Source organism: Mustela nivalis (genome assembly GCF_964662115.1).
Source record: "Mustela nivalis genome assembly, chromosome: 8".
NCBI lineage: Eukaryota > Metazoa > Chordata > Mammalia > Carnivora > Mustelidae > Mustela > Mustela nivalis.
Window position 1 is genome coordinate 84814462 of NC_139027.1, and position 16178 is coordinate 84830639.

At 47.3% G+C, this 16178-nt stretch overlaps 1 protein-coding gene across 3 annotated transcripts in view; it reads left to right on the forward strand.

The window, feature by feature from the left end:
- The first annotated feature begins 4553 nt into the window (after positions 1–4553).
- NCK2 (NCK adaptor protein 2) overlaps positions 4554–16178 on the forward strand; it is a 148226-nt gene continuing 136601 nt past the window's right edge. For all 3 annotated transcript variants that reach the window (XM_082743808.1, XM_082743807.1, XM_082743809.1), the window contains exon 1: positions 4554–4802. The gene's annotated coding sequence lies outside the window, so the exon portion shown is untranslated. The remainder of the gene's footprint in view (positions 4803–16178) is intronic.

The window sequence follows — 16178 nt, forward strand, 5'->3', positions numbered from 1 at the left end:
GCACCGGGAATTTCCTCCCTGTCTCTAACTTCAAAATCCTATAGTTTGTGTCATTCAGGGGTTTGGGTAGCAGGAAGGCAAAGTGCCTCTGGTTACCTTAAGCAGAACAGGGATTTATGGGAAGGATATTAAGTAGTTTGCAGTGGGGCTGGAGGAGCTCTGAGAAGGGGCCTGGACTGAGCGGGTTAACATCTCTGTAAGGAAGTTCTGGGACCCTTCCCATAAAAGCCAACTGAATCTTGTTTTCTTCTTTTCTGCCACACTCTCCAGTTTCAAAGTCCTGAGTGAGAAGTTTCTATCGGTCAATCCCAGACGATTTATTCTCACAGGGAGAATAAATGGATGGAGAAACCCACTCTGCTTCCCCCAAGGTCAGCCGGGGGGCCTCCCTAAAACCAGGAAGGGGTCAGGCTAGAGGATGGCCAAGGTCTCTCAAGGTCCACTCCCAATGCCACCATCTATCATAAAATCCAAAGATTCCTCTGACTCCCAGGACATATTTCCCTTGGTGCTTTTCATATTTAGTTTTATATTAGAGTTATTTGTATCCTGGTCTTATCCTTCCTCTGAGATTAAAATCTCAATTTATCCTCATTTCTCCTGAATTCTCTCTCATAATACCTTACAAATAGAAATATACCAGATATGTTTAATTAAACTGGATGTTAAGATAGAAGGTCATAGAAAAGCTGATACAAATGTTTGCCGTGTGCCAAACACACAATTGAGAACTGTTTACATTACCTCACTTATTCTCAGTTTTTTGTAAGAGTAGCATTACTTCTATTTGAGACCCAGAGAGGTTAAATGATCTCAAATCATGGGCTTGTAGCAGGCTGTGGGCCGCTGAAGTCTGACCCAACACCCTCAAGCTTACCTTGGGTTTCCCATGAGTCCAATGAGGAGGCTCTGAATAGAACTCTGAAGGAAGAGGAGGGGGAAGAGGAGTTCCTTCCTGTGTCTGCACTGTTGAGGCAGAAATTGGTGTGACTATGTGGGACACAGAATGAGGAGCAGAGTCACTGGAGTAAATTTACTGGAGTAAATTGGGACAGAGTCCACAATGAGATTGCTGTGGTAGGACTAAGTTTGAGAAGGCTTTGAAAGATAAGTCTTAGGATTTAATGCTGAATTGATTTGGGGGGAAGGGCTTATCCTTTTTCTTTTTATTATAGCGTGAGAGAGGAAGGGAGAGAGAGAATCTTAACATGGCAGGGCTTGATCTCCCAACCTTGAGATCATCACCTGAGTCGAAATCAAGAGTCAGATGCTTAACCAACTGAGCCACCCAGGTGCCCCAGATTTATACTTTTTCACTTTCAATATTTCATTATTGGAGACATTTCAATAGTAAAACAAACTGGGCATTCTATATAGTAGAAAGCAGAGACATACATTTTCAGACAAAACAACAGCTGGAAAGAAATGTCTCCCCCATGTTGAATGGTGGCCCCCAAAGCTATGTTCATGTGGAGACTGTGAATGTGATTTTATTTGGAAAAGGGGGTTTGTAGTTGTGATAAGTAAGGATCTCAAGATGGGATCATCCTGGAATGGGGGTGGGGGAGGGGTGGGGTACTAAATCCAATGACAAGAGAGAAGGGGCCAGAACACACAGGGGGTCAGGCCATGGGAAGACAGAGGGAGAGACTGGAGTGATGTTTCCACAAGTCAGGGCATATCTGGAGCCACCAGAAGCTGGAAGAGGCAGGGAAGGAGTCTCCCCTATAGCCTTCTGAGAGAGCATGCTCACACCTTGATTTCAGACTCTGGCCTGAAGAAGTCTGAGAGAATAAACTGTGTTTTAAGCCATACAGTTTCAGGTAATTTATTAAGATAGCCCTGAGGAAATGATTATAGGCCTCTTAGGGCTCAGTTCCTCAGCCTTCTCAGGAGCAGATTCTCAAGCCTTCAGCTGTCAGAGAACTTTTGAGAAACTGTGGTGGGCAATGCAAAGCTTTTTTTGAGCAGGGGCGAGGTAAGATAGATGCAATTTTTAGGAAGACTTCAGCGACACTGATATCCAGCATAAATTTGGGAGACGGGAGGAAGTGAATGACAGGAGGCTAGCTGGAAGGTAATGGGTGTACCTGGAAAAAACAGGAATCTTAGAATCAGTATGTTCAGTTCTGACCCCAGTTCCTTCACATAGTTTCCATTTTTTCATGTATATAATGAGGATAATACTATCATGTGTGAGTTACAGATGATATATCTATATATATGTCATATATATTATATACATATCATCTTTATACATATATATATATAAAGAACTAAAAGAAGCTTCATAAGTGTTATTAGTAATAATGTAAAAATTTGGAAGGTACCACTGGAAAAGGAAAAGAAAATAAAAAGAGCTGTTTCAAGATCACCAGGACTCAGAATCATGAAGATTTAGAAGGGAGAGGAATCCCAAGATCACCTAGTGCCCTCTTCTCACTGCCCTTGGGGAGACCTTGGGAGAGGTAAGGAGGAAATGGAATTGCAGTGAAGTTCCTCCCAAAGCTGAGACGCCTGGTGGATTCTTGGCCAAGCCTGAGACTGTAGCGGAGGAGCTACTTTGGAAAGGAGATAAATTTCATTCTGAACCTGGAGATATTGAAGAGTTGATGAGCTCCAGAGAGACAAGTTGGGGAACCCTCTAAGGTTACAGATCTGGGAGTTAATCACTGACCATCCATACTGGAAGCATATCAAAAAAAAAAAAAAAGAAAAGGAAAAAAAAGAGAACTCTCTTTAAAAAAAAAAAAAAAAGACACATATCAGAATAAAAACAAAGGGCCAAATTCTGCTTTGGGACTATTACTGTTAGAAGCTGGAAGGACAACATGCTCTGTAAGGGACAGATGTGGAAAGGTCAGAAAGGGAGACGTGTTATATAGGTGAAAAGATGACTGAATTTCAGGTAATAGCAGAAATGCCATGTCCTTCTGAAAACTGCATAGGATAAAGATTAGGAAAGGGACTCTGGGTTTTAGATAGAGAATGTCCTCGGGGACTTTACCTTTGTAAATAAAGGAAAAAGGAAGAGAAGTTCAAGAATGATGATTCAGTGATGGTTTACAAAGCAGACAAGTTAAAAACTGGGTCACTGTTATTATATGTATTTTGGGTAAACTAATTTAAAATTGGGCCAGACCATTTATCATGATTCTGCTTTCCTTATTAATAAGACAAAAGAATGACCAAGGTACCTCTCTCCCAAGGTCAAAGAGAAGCCAGCTATCCAGATTCCTTGATCTTGGACCCATCGCTGCTCAGTGTACTGTACCTACTTCCAACTGGTCACCTACTGAGTGCTCCCTATAGAGAGGAAAGGTGCCAGGGACTGACATAGGAAGTAGGTAAATATAATCTCTTCATTTGTTAGATTTTAGATTGGTTAAGAAACACCTGTGCAAGGTTCCACGGTCGAAAAAGCAGAAAGTTAAACACTGTACTGTGACTTCAAAGTTATACTGGTTCTAGTTATCCTATTTGGGTACTTCCTTTTGGGAACAAGGCAGGGGATGAATGATTCAGATGATACAGCCTTGTCACCTTGGGTAAATCCTTATTGCCTTAATAATAATGAGAAGCCAGGAGCCTAAGAAAGAATCTCATTAACATGGATCCAGGCTATTCCGTCAGGAAATCAGAATCATTTGAATAGTAGGATTTCCTTTTGGAAAGCCAGATGGGAAGGAGACAGGAGAACAGACATCTGGATGCCTGTGCCTGTTCTAGGAAAACTTGTCTTTTCCCTTCCTCTTGGGTTTTAATCTTCCTTATTTGTTTACAAGTAACCCCCTACGTGTGGCCAGGTGACTGGACCAGTCCCACTACCAGTGGCAGCTCCTTCCATGGTTCTGCCTGGTGGGCACGCTTGAGCGGGATAGTGGGCACGGGGGCGGGGGGGAGGGGAGGGTTGAGTTCCCTCTCTTCCTCTTAAGTGCTTCCGACGGGAATGATGGAGTACCAAAGTGTTTGTTTGGGAAAGTAAATAGATACAAGGCAAATAAATAAAAATGCCCAGAAGCAATTACAGAGAGGAAGTGACATTTTTATGTAAGTCACTTTTCTGATGGACCACAGGCCTGCTTTGCTGAGAGTGCCGTGGGAATGCTTCCGGGAGGGGGCCGGGCGCCAAACAACTAGAGCGTCGTGATAAGAAAATCAAACAGAAAGAGGATGGAAAGGGCACCCAGCAGTTACTCGAGGCTGGAAGTTGCTGCCTTTATTTCCTCTCTGTTTGGCTCACCCCCACCGCTGCCCCACTCCCGGAGCCAGCAGTTTGGGGAGCCGGAACCTCTCCTCCCGGTCGGCGCCGACCCCGCGCGCCCGCCGCGCCCGCCGCTCCGGAGCGCCTAGTCTCCTGGCCCAGGCCGGGCCCGCGGCGCTGCCTGCGCGCCCCCAGGTGGGTGTCGGGTCCCCGCCGCGCGCGCCGGCCAGGGCCGGCCCCTGGGCGGTGTCGCGGCGCGGCCGGGGAGGAGCGGCGGGAGGAGGGGGAGGAGGAAGCGCGCGGAGGAGGCGGGCGCAGCGCGCCGGGGGAGGGTCGCCGCCGCCGCCGCCGCCGCCGCCGCGGGGATCGTCAGGCCGGAGCCGCACGGCCGAGCGGGCGGCAGGCGGCGGGGAGGGCTCGGCGGCGGGAGGCTCGCGGCGGCCGGGCCGGCGGGGTCCGCCCGGGCTGGCAGCGTCCCCCGAGCGGCGGGAGGAGGGAGCGGCGCAGACAAAGAGCGGCGCCTGGGCGGGCGCTGAGCGGCCGCCGCCCCGGGACCCGCGCCGCTGCCCTCCGGCCTCGGTGGGCGGCCCACGGCGAGGTAAGCGCTGCGGGCGGGCTCGGGGCGGGGGCCGCGAACTTGGGCCGCGCGGCGGAGTTGGCGCGCGCCGGGGGAGGGGCCGGGGGGCCGGTGTCCTCGGCGCTCCGCCGGTGCCCTGGGGCCCCGCCGCGGCCTGGCCCCCCGCGGCCGCGACTGCCGGGCACCTCCTGGCTCCGCACCTTCCCGTTCGCCTTCCGGGCGACCCCCTTCACCTTCTCTGGGCCGGCGCGGGGGGCGGGGGGCGGGGGCGAGGGCGGCGGGCGGACGCAGGAGGGCCTGGGCGGCGCGTTCCCGGGACCAGAGACCCCCCGGCGCGTGGGGCGGGGAGGCGGGGGGTGCGTCCGGCCTGCGGGCCGGCAGCGGCGGGCACCGAAGCGGGGGCCGGCGTGGGACCGTTCGGTGGCCGGGGTCGCCGTGGCGAGAGTCTCCGGGAAGAATAGCCCCGCTTCTCCCGGCCACGGCGCGGGGACGCGGGAGGCCGAGCGTGGCCCGGAGAACTTACAGTGTTTATGGCAACTATTTACGATCCCGCACAAAGCTTGCTGTCACATCGCATAAAGGAGGTCCTCGCCTGGGCGAGGGGCGCTTTGTGATGGGTTCCAGGCTCTGCGTCCTGTCCCAGATTTACATGACTCTCTCACAGCCACCTGAAAGAAAAGTTTCTCACATCGCTCTGCCCTCTCGGTTTATTCAGGGTGATTTAAGCACCGAGTGGTTCTGGAAGAATTCGGTGTGTGATTTTTAAGGCACTGAAGGTAACTCCCTTGTGAGCGCAGTTAGCGTGGCATTGTGTAGAGGTATCTAATTTGCAAAAACGCTTTAATTTGTAGACAATAACGATCGCTGAGGAAGGTCTGCGCAGGATGCCGGGCGGAGGGGGTGTCATTGACTGATGAACCGCAGGCACCTGACTTTAACTAGCAATTGTAACAGCTTCAGGGACAAAGCAGGAACGTGTATGGTGGGCCTCTCACTTAAGACAGTTCCGGTTGGCGGTTTCCCCTTTATTTGGTTTTGTTTATTTTGCCAACAGGTTTAAGGCTATATCTGCCAAGTTTGTGTCTGCATAATGGGATGAGCAGGCCCCAGCGCTGGGTCCCAGGAACCTACAAATCTTGCAGGCCTCCTCCTTCCATTGACCCAAACAGAAACTGTACCCCAGAGGCCAGTGGGCATTGACTTAGCCCAGGACCTGCAGGTAGGAGAGGCCCTTCCTGGTTCAGGCCCAGCCCTGGCTTCTGCCTTCTGGGAAGGGATTTGGGTAGGAATGAGAGTAATTCGGGTGTGTTTCATACCGTTGCGTTTGATATTGTTAGCAGCCCTGCTTTTCAAATCTTCAAATGAGTGAAAATGAAATTAACCAGGGCTACTGTAACTTAATCAAAACAGATCTAAACTTTGCTTCTGAACACCTCTTAATGCCCTTACCAGGTAGGTGCTCCTAGATAGGTGGGTAAATTAACAGGAGTCCAGCATGTGCGGTGTTTATAGACCTAGAAGGGGAATGGTGGTAGTGAATGCATGGAGAGAAAATGGGCTTAACTGGGAGCTGGGGCTGTTGATGCAGGTGTTTGGAACAGGGATTTCCCAAGAAATGGGTGTTAACCAGGCTGGTGAAGCAGTGACCAGCTATTTCCCAGTGACCAGGGAAAATCCTACCTTAATTATTTCTCCTGTTGAGGTTGGTGAGGTGTACTTTTGATGGGAGAGAAAGGCCGGATGTTTGTGGTCTTCTGGCTGCAACTACTTGGAGGCTGACATTGAGAACTTCAAGCGGTGGGGAGCTTGTGGAGAAGATGCTTGACTCTCCTTCCTCTCCACTAGGCCTCATCTGGGCTCGGAGCTTCTCAGCTGCTACGGAAACACATGACAGTGTTGATCACCGAACTTAGGATCAAACTGGGTGGCAAATCAACACCGGTGGAACTGACCACTCCATCACCCGCCTTTGCCCACTTGTAGAGAAACTGGCCCCTATTTATTTATGTATTTATGTATTTATTTATTTTTAAAAGATTCTATTTGTAAGTAATTCTTTACCCAATGTGGGGCTGGAACTCAGAACCCTGAGATCAGAAGTCCCCTACTCCGCCGACTCAGCCAGCCAGGCGTCCTGAAATGGGCCCTTTTTAAATGGGTGTCCTGTTTAAGGTGCATTTCTAAGAACTGTGCTCAGTTTCCAGGCTTCGAGTTTTGCTTTATTACATGCTATATGCTTAACTTCTCTCCTTCCCTGAAATCTGTGACCCTACCCTGTCATTTGCATTGGGGGATTATTGAGGTTTTCCAACTGGCAGCAGATCTTATGTACACAGTATTTGAGAAAGGCATTATCATCCATATTAAATACACCGGAAATCTTCCTTGCTTGTGCACAAACTCGATAACCTTTTGAAATACCCTAAAGACTTCCTGATTGCCTGGAATAACCTGGAGTCCTTTACTTGATAACTTGCATTAGCTTAATTTGCCCTGGCTAAATGAGGCTGTGTTGCTCTCTGGGATACACATGCTTCCAATGGCCCAGACTGACTTGCAGCGTGTGCTGGGGGCAGAGAGGGCTTGTGGACGTGGTTCTCCATCATTCAGAATGAGGCCGGCTAGCTGAGGAGCTGAAAATTGCTTGCTGGACCTGCAGGGGAGGGCAGTGGGCAATGTTTGGGAAAACTAGTAAGCTAAACTTTTTTTCACAAATGAACTGGAAACTCCCCACGACTCACCCAGAGGCTTAGGGAATTAGTTTTCCCATCCAGAGGGATAGCAAATGGTACTTCCAAATGGTTTCTCTTTCTTCAGATGAGTGATGGAAACCTTTCATGGCATGTTTTCAAAGGGCCTAAGTTAAAAAGCGCTATCATGTGTGTTGTTAAATGCTTGAGTTCAGACAACTTAGAAAGAGGTCAAGACAGCCTTTAACTGGTTATCAAAAGTATGCAGCTAAAGTAAAAATAGTTTCCTAGTTCTTTAGGCCGTTTTAGTAACACAGTTTTAAAAATTAGACTGTTTTTTTCTTTTCCTGCATTTTACTTTGAACAGATCTCAAAGTATGTATTTCTGAAGGTATAATAAACATTAGCAAGTTATATTCACTCCCCCCCACACATACACACATGTCACAGTTTGTCCTATGATTTCTTGTGTTCATACCTTATACGCATGGTTCCCAACGAATACTAACTAAACACGTGAATACCGAGTTCTGAGCATGTTGAGTTATTGGGGCTCTAGGTTCCCACGGAGATGTGAGTAATGAAAGATCTCCAGGATCTTTGTACATCTGCTCAGAACCTATGACATCGTGGAAGGTTTTGTCCCCAGGATGTCCAGACAATGGGTGCATTTGGTCTGGTGGCCTCTCTATTTGCTTAGATCTTGGTCAGAAGAGTCATTTATAGTCCTGCAGCTAAACTTAAACCAAAAACCAAAACAAAACAAACCCAACAAAACAAACAAAAAGCAAAACAAGAAACAAACCCGGTTGCATAACCACCTGTAGGTTTGGCTCCGTGCATATGCTTTTCAGTGGATTGTGCGTGCCAGCCTGAACTGGCAGCTCGGGGCAAAGCCTTTGTTGCCTGGCTGGGTCACTGAGTTTGTTAGCTCCACCTTACTTCTTCCTCCCCTTTGTATTTTTCATGTTTTTAAGAGAAGAAGCTTCCAGCACATTCCAAACTTAAATATTGCAGTTTCCTCTTGGTAGTTGTGCTGGTCAGTGGCTCATGAAGATCCGAAGTGCCGTAGGCAGATAAAAGTAATCGGTGTTAATACTGACATGCTAATTAAGGGTTTACAAATGGCGTTCCACACATGCCATCCTGTTTCATATTTGAAATAACATGGTAAAATGGGCTCTGGTCCTTCTTTCTCCGTGAGGAGTCTAGAGCTCAGGGACAACAGCAGGGAGGACAGAGCTTGAACTCGAGGGTGGTAAGTGCTTCCCATCGGAGCCCTGTGCCCTTAGCCCTGTGGCTAAGCAGATGGCAGGTGGGGGACCCCAGAAGGGTGCTGGGGAGCTGTTTTTGTAAGGTTATGATGTGCTAGCTCGTCCCGCTGGGAAGTGGAGTGCACAGACCTTGCGTGGATGCCTTTGTCACGTCGCAGGTGCGACCAGGATCTCCGTGTGCATTGACTCTCTGAAGGTGAGCTGTTTCGGGGAGACGGTGTCAGTGAGCAGTTCGAGTGAAACTTTTATCTTCGCTTCGGTGCTGGGAGCCAGCATCACCCTAGACAGTGCCTGCAAGTGGAAGTGTGCTTGTTCTTGCTCACCGTGTGCTCTGGATACAGAAACAGAACCGCACAGGCCGGGTGCAAAACAGAAATTTGTTTCTCATCCTTCTGGAAGCTGGGAAGGCCAAGATCAAAGGCCGGCTGATTCAGTTCTTGGTGAGCCTCTCGTCCTGGCTTGTAGAAGGGCACATTCTTGCTTTGTCCTTGTGTGTCCTCTCTTTTCTGCCTGGAGAGAGTCTCTGGTGGCTTTTCCTCTTACAAAGTCACCAGTCTTGTGGGATTAGGGCCCCACCCATACGGCTTCACTAAATCTTAATTACTTCCTCAAAGGCTCTGTCTCCAAATGCAGTCACACTGGGGCTTAGAGCTTTAACATACTGGGAGGGGGCTGGGTCAAGTCAGTTCATACCAGTGTGTAACTCTGTGTTGGGAAACAAGACTGATCATCTTGGGAAGTCCTCTTGCTTCCTTCACCCAGATCTGGAATCTGGGTATTTGAGGACACCTGCCAGGGGTGGTTACAGAGCAGAGGTAAGGAGGGGATGGCAGCTCATTCCTAGCCACACAGCCTCAGCATAGGGAAGGATCCTTGGCACTGGGCTTCCAGATGCTGGTCAGATTTTAGGTGGGATGATTAAGGGGAGAGAGCAGTGCTGACCTAATGCAGTTATGGATGCTTCCCCTAAGTGGAGGTAGGTTTTTTTGGGATCAGGATTGTGATAAAATATCAGATCTAGGGAAAGCACTGGGTTTGTATGGCCGTGAAAGCGCTTCTTGGCCCTGGGTGAAGAGAGCAAAGTGGGAGGGCAAGGCCATCCCCTCTGGGCCTCTGTTGCTGTGACCCTGCAGCCTTCGGGTGTCAGCAGGGGTCCCTTCAGTGCTGGTGCAGGCCCGAGTTTGCTCAGGTACAGCCTGAGCGCTGTATGCCCGCTTCTGGCTCAGGGCAGTTTGGGTTGTGCAGGATGATGGCAGAAGGCAGAGGGAGGTCTGTGTGGCAGACAGCTTTCCCACTCCAGATCGGTATGTTCATCGTTTATTCACTTAGTCTGTCATTCACGTGAATTATCCAGCTTCTTACTGATCGCGCCCACCTAAAACTCTCAGTTTCACAAGCAGATGTCTGCATGTCCACTGTCTCTTGACTTGCAGGCCTTCTCAGTTAAGAGCTCCATCAGTGACTCACTCAGTCATCCCTGAATACCCACCTCCCCCATCCCCAGACTTAGTGATCTTCCCACCGGAAGCTCTCCTGCCTCTGAGTCCTGCTGTACTTTTGATTTCCTCTTGTGCATGGACTGTCAGAGTCCCTTTTGATCACTCTTGCCGATCCGTCCGGCTCACCGCACTGTGATTCCAGACTGGCCCTGGTCCACATCAGACCACTGTCCCAAGTCCTCTGTGTGGCATGAATGGGTCTGCACACCTGGGCTCTCTTTGTGTTTCCCCCAGCTTCTAAATTTACCCCCCCAACCCCCGCCTCTGCCCTGTACCCTGAGCCACTATAGTCATCTGTGTCTAGACACTGAATGGCACTTTGCTAGCGGCGGTAACAAGACCAAAGTTTATAATCACCTTCATTTCAAAGACTTGTGTCCACTGGGCTTGATTCAGTGTTACCCTTACACTAGTGGCATCACCGCATAGCTGCAAGCCTGCACCTCCAAACCTTGCACGCCCCTGAGGGGGGGAGAGAATGGGTGCAGCACATCTTGTGTGTCTGCTTTCATATGACCTGTTTCCCCGCAGATGCCCTTTGAAGTGATTGTCAAGAACAGTGCTGTTCTGTTGAAATCTGCTGTGGGCCACAGTTGTGAGCCATGGACATAATTTTCAATGTAGCCACATTGAAAATTTGAAGCCCAACAAATAAAACTAGTTTTTGTAATATTTATTATTTTAGCCAAGAGCTCTAAAATATTTTTATTTCTACGTGTAATTGATGGAAAGTCTTATTAGTGAGATAATGTACATCGTCTTCTTTGTGTGCGGTCTTTGCAATTGGTCGTGTTCTGCACTAATGGCCCATCATGTTCCCTCTTGCCCTGGAGTGGCCAAGAGCCCAGTGAGGCTGGTGGCCGCCATATTGCAGAGTGCAGGTGGGTCTAATTCTGATGATTCCATTTCATTTATTCTGTTCATTCCAAAGTTGAGAAAGCTAAAAAGACAGAGTGGAAACAATTTCGAATAATAGTAACGGCAATTATTATTACTCCCGAGTGGGAAAGGTGTAGTCCATGTAGTTACAGGGAATAATGTAAGATCTCATGCACTCAATTTTAGAGGCTAAAGTCAGATTCGATTACATGTAATTAAAATACTTGGTACATTTTACAAAGATTTTAAAATGTGTTTTGGATTCTAGAGGCTAAATTACCAATGTAAAGTAACTTTTGGGTATTAGGATTCAACCTAATTCTGATGGATGTGAAGTACGTGATTTATAAGTACTAAAGCGAAAATTGTATTTTCTTTAGTGATTAGTTTATCTGTGAACACATACACACAATCACACATTGTAATTACTGTTCTAAGTACTTCATACAAAGTAATGACTCAGTGAATCTTCTCAAAAATTAAGTGTTTTTTGTCCTTCTAGATCGGGGTACAGGGAAAGAGCAGGTTACCTTGCCTGAGTGTCCACAGCTAGAAAGCGGCAGGTCTGGAACTCCGACTCAGACCACCTGATTTCAGGGTCTCTGCTCTCAATCCCGAAGCTAGGCCACCCATCTCTTCATTGAGATGTATCTGAAAATATGTAAACAGTACTATAGACTTTTATTAGGTATAATATTTGAGAAACTTTGATGGAAAACCATTGATAAAGAGTGGAGCTTGGATATTGGTTCATTCTGGAACTTCTTTGATCAGCCAAGCAGTGGAGGAAAAGTCTGAGCTTGGGAAGGACGGAACAAAGAGTTAGAGCCGCTCACCTGGCCATGGAAGGCTAGCTCTGCGGGGTCACAGGGAGCATGACTGAGCACCCTTGGCCTTGCTTCTCCTCTCGGCCCTTCCTTGCTGTATCCCTGAGGTCAGTGCTCCTCTGATGGGCAAACTTGCCAGTTCTGAGATGGACATCAGCATCGCTGGAGGGCTTGCCTTAAAACTCGGATGGTTGGACCCACCACAGAGGGTCTGATGCAAAGGTCTGGAGTGAGGATGCCCTCTTCTGCTGAGTTTTCAGGTGACCTGTGTTGGAATGGGCACCACACACTGAGAAGTGGCACTGAGGGATTTGCAATAGGGCACCACTGAGTGAGGAGGTTTCCATGTTGAGTAGTAACAGCATTACTACAGTAAATTAACAGTAATTTAAGAGTGACCCACAAGCCTGCCTCTAGCACTGTTGGACAGATCTGTGCACGAAGTCCCTTCGTATGTGTCTATTTGGTGGGTCCCCACCCAATGTCTATCACCGTGGGGACTGCGGAGAGAGGACTGGGGATTCTCTGCGGAGAGAGGACTGGGGATTCTCTGCGGAGAGAGGACTGGGGATTCTCTTGCTCTTCCACACGTAGCTCCTGTTTCCTTGGGATGCCTTTTGGGAGGCCATTGTCAGTTGCGGCTGTGTCTTAATGAGTTTCTGTGTAGTGAAGAGAAGGGAGGGAGGGAGGAGCCTGGAGCCTGGAGCCCAACACACCAAACGCTTTGCTTTGGTGCTTTGATGATGTCTGTGTCTTGAAGAATCCCAAAATGGTTTTGAAAATCTCCTTCTCAGATCACTAGAGAGGCCAGGTCAAGTGTCAGTCTGGATTTTCGGAAGGTTTCTGTTACAGGCTTCTGATGGGGGTGTTGACATTGGTCGCCATTCCAAGCCAGACCGTCCTTAATCTAACCTTCCATTTTGGGGAGACCCTTAGAGGCTGTCAGAGCGTTGGCTATCCCTTTCCCAGAGCGGGTAGCCCTCATGTGGAACGAAGAGTCTGGTGTCTCTGTTGGGGAGGCGCCTGTGTGTCTGTACCAAGACTTGGGAACACAGTGGTTTCAGAAGGACTACACCTTGAGCAGCTCCTCTGAATTCACAGGCTTGGATTTGCAGTCAAGCTGTTTCTCCTGTGGCCAGCTCTGTATGTAGCATGTTCCAGGAGGAGTAGCGGCAAAGATTGCTTTACTTAAACAAGCATAATAATTCTCCCAGCAGCGGTGGGGGTGGCCAGCTAATAACTGTTCCAAGAAGCTGAGGTCACACTGAGATGCCTAGAAAGTAAGACAGCCACTGTCTTACCAGACAAAGCCCATCAATGTCGACATTGATTTTCCTTGGAGAATGTGCCTCAGTTTAATATCTCAAGAATTTTGGCTGAATATTTAAGGATGTCTGCAAGTCAACAAATAGTTTAATTATGTCACTCAGGAGTCGGGCTGCAGAAGAGAAGAAAGAGCAGTTGCTCTTTTCCGTTCTCGTATGTCCATTTTAAGGACAGTGACTTTAAAAGCTTGTTTCCCCATTTGCAAGTCTGTTGGTATTGGGGGGGTGGTTGGGAGAGGTCTGGATCAGTGATAAACAGCCCTTTTACTGCTCTGAGTGACAGAAGCCAGCTTGGGGATGTTAACATAAAAACTGCAAACTGCTTGAGAATTTTTAAGAGATCAAGAAATAACAAGGGATTCAGGGAGTTATTTTAGAGACAGTTTCAGGAAATTTGATACAGGCGAATAGTGAATTTTCATCAAACCACTTTAAAAAAAAAACCTATTGAAGAACAGAATCAGGCAAGACGGAAAAACAGATTTTTCTTTCCATTTTCCTGGTTCTCCAGTCCATGTTTCACCTTTGCCCGTGACTTACTTAATGTACACCACCATCCCGACCATTTATCTTCAAGTCTGTTTTCCATCTGTCTCCAGTACCTGCTCTTGGATGGTTTTTTCCTTTATGTGCTTCTGGTATAGCCTTCCTGGGCCATCCCTAGCTTGTAGTTCGAAGCTGTCCCTGCCACCCCTTTATTAAGCCATCTGTCCCGCTTTAGTGCCTTCCCCTACTTTTCTTAGTTGGTCTGTTTTATATGGTTCAGAAGATAAGACCCAGTGGTGACTGTAAACACACTTTGCCATTATCCTCTAAAAAAGAGAAAGGGGAGTGGGGATCACACACACTAGGCTGTCGTAATTTCCGCTTTGGAGCATGCCTGGGTGGAACCAAGGCTCACTTGATGTGTCACAGAGGAAGCCTCCAGTGTTGACTGCATCGCTGCTTAAACTTGGCTGTGCCCTGTGCTCAGCTCTGGTCAGGAAAGCAGATTCCACCTGCCAAAAGAGAGAGGCAGATCCTCTTTTCCTCTGTGTGTCAAGCTGGTGGGGGTTACATGTTGGAGGAAGAAGGTAAGTCTTCAACGCCATGCACATTAGTACGTGTAAATTCCCATCCATTTTTAGATCTTACTGGCTATTAGGTATGGATTAAGAAATGAAAGCCATTCCCTTTTACAAATACAGAAATCTTTTTTTTTTTTAATTGTTAGTATTTTAAAAAACTTCATTGAGATTTGAACTTCCAGTCCCATATATAGATGAGTGGTTCTCAACTGGGGGTGATTGTGCCTATGTAGACATTTTGCAGTGTCTGGAGACATTTTGAGTTATCTTGACTGGGCAGTGCTCCTAGTGTCTTAAGTGGCCAGAGGCCAATCGTCCTACAACCAACAGGACAGCTCCCATCACTGAAAATGAACCCGGCCAGAATTTTGGTATTTAAGCAACCTTGATGTCAGTGAATGCTTCTCTACTTTAACCCTTAAATTAATGGCACTTGTATTTTTTACACAGTTGCCCATATGGCGATCATTTTTTTTTCACCCATTTTTATAAACATGAAAATTATCTATTTAGAGAGTTAGACACTGTTTATATATCTTAACAGTTATATAAAGGAGAAACCTACTTGACTATAAGGGACTTAACCACAGTTTATCTGTAACACCATTTGTGGTAAAATATGGCTTTTTCAAATTTTCTGCTTCTACATTTTGGACCATATAAGTATATAATGTTGATTTGTGGGAAACATCTTGAAATCTGGCTGAACTGTGATAAAAACATGCTCCCCTTAGAATGTCCACTTACAAGGAAGTAATGGGGTCCCTTCTCAATTGCATTTATTTATTTGAGGAAGAGAGAGAAAGCAAGTGAGCAAGTGGAGGGGTGGGAAGGGAAGGGGCAGAGGGAGAGAATCTCAAGCAGACTCCCTGCTGAGCACAGAGCCCAAGGGTGGGCTTGATCTCAGGATCCTGAGATCATGACGTGAGCCGAAACTAAGAGTCGGCTGCTTAACTAACTGAGCCACCCAGGTGGCCCCCGCAATTGCTCTTACTAAGTAATCAGTTTTCAGAGGTTGGTCCACTCAAAATCTTTTTACGTAGCTGAGAATCCTTTCAACTGGTGACTGTCCATAGGAAAAAGGTTTTTGTTGTTATTACTAAACTTTGTAAGATTCTAGGTTCAACCTGATAATCTTTGAGTGGGTCACATCTGTTAGCTTTCAAGTGTTTCACTCCTGCCTTTGTATAGCTCTGAAAAAATAAACACTTCAGGGGAGAGCAAGTGAAAATACCACAAATTAGACCTTATCCAGGGAAACGGAAAGAGAAAATTATAATTTGGCTGTTAGTCTCTGTCTGGGTTAGTGGCAGAGCTGCCTATTAGCCAGCCCGGAATATGACGTTGATGTCCACACTTTTTTTTAAAGACTTAAACTCCCACTTGACCAAGTCCGATAAGCCCAGGAATTAAGAGGGCTCTCAATTAGAAATTTCCTTGGCTTTATCTAGGTCTATTTTGTATAAATCACTTCCTGTTGTACTGCTCTTCCTTTCTACTTTTACTTTGTTGCTTCTTATCTTCTTCCTGTGCAGTTATGGGGATAAACAAAAAATCAGCACTTTGTGAGTTTTTGAATTTCTGTTGGTGAAGATCGTTGAGAGCACGATCAGTCTTTTCTTTTCTAAAATGCTCCCATCCTCGGTGGACTGAGAAGGGCCTCTGAAAAGTTGATAGTAACTCTTTGGACAGACTCAAGCATTCTAGGTATGAGGTCTAAAACAGTGTAACATATCTCATTGTTTTTTGCCCAGGCTGGGTATCATTGGATTCTTCTAGCCTGGGTGGAGGGAGGCAAATGTTGTCATAAGCTCTTGTGTAAATGAGGAGAGCGCA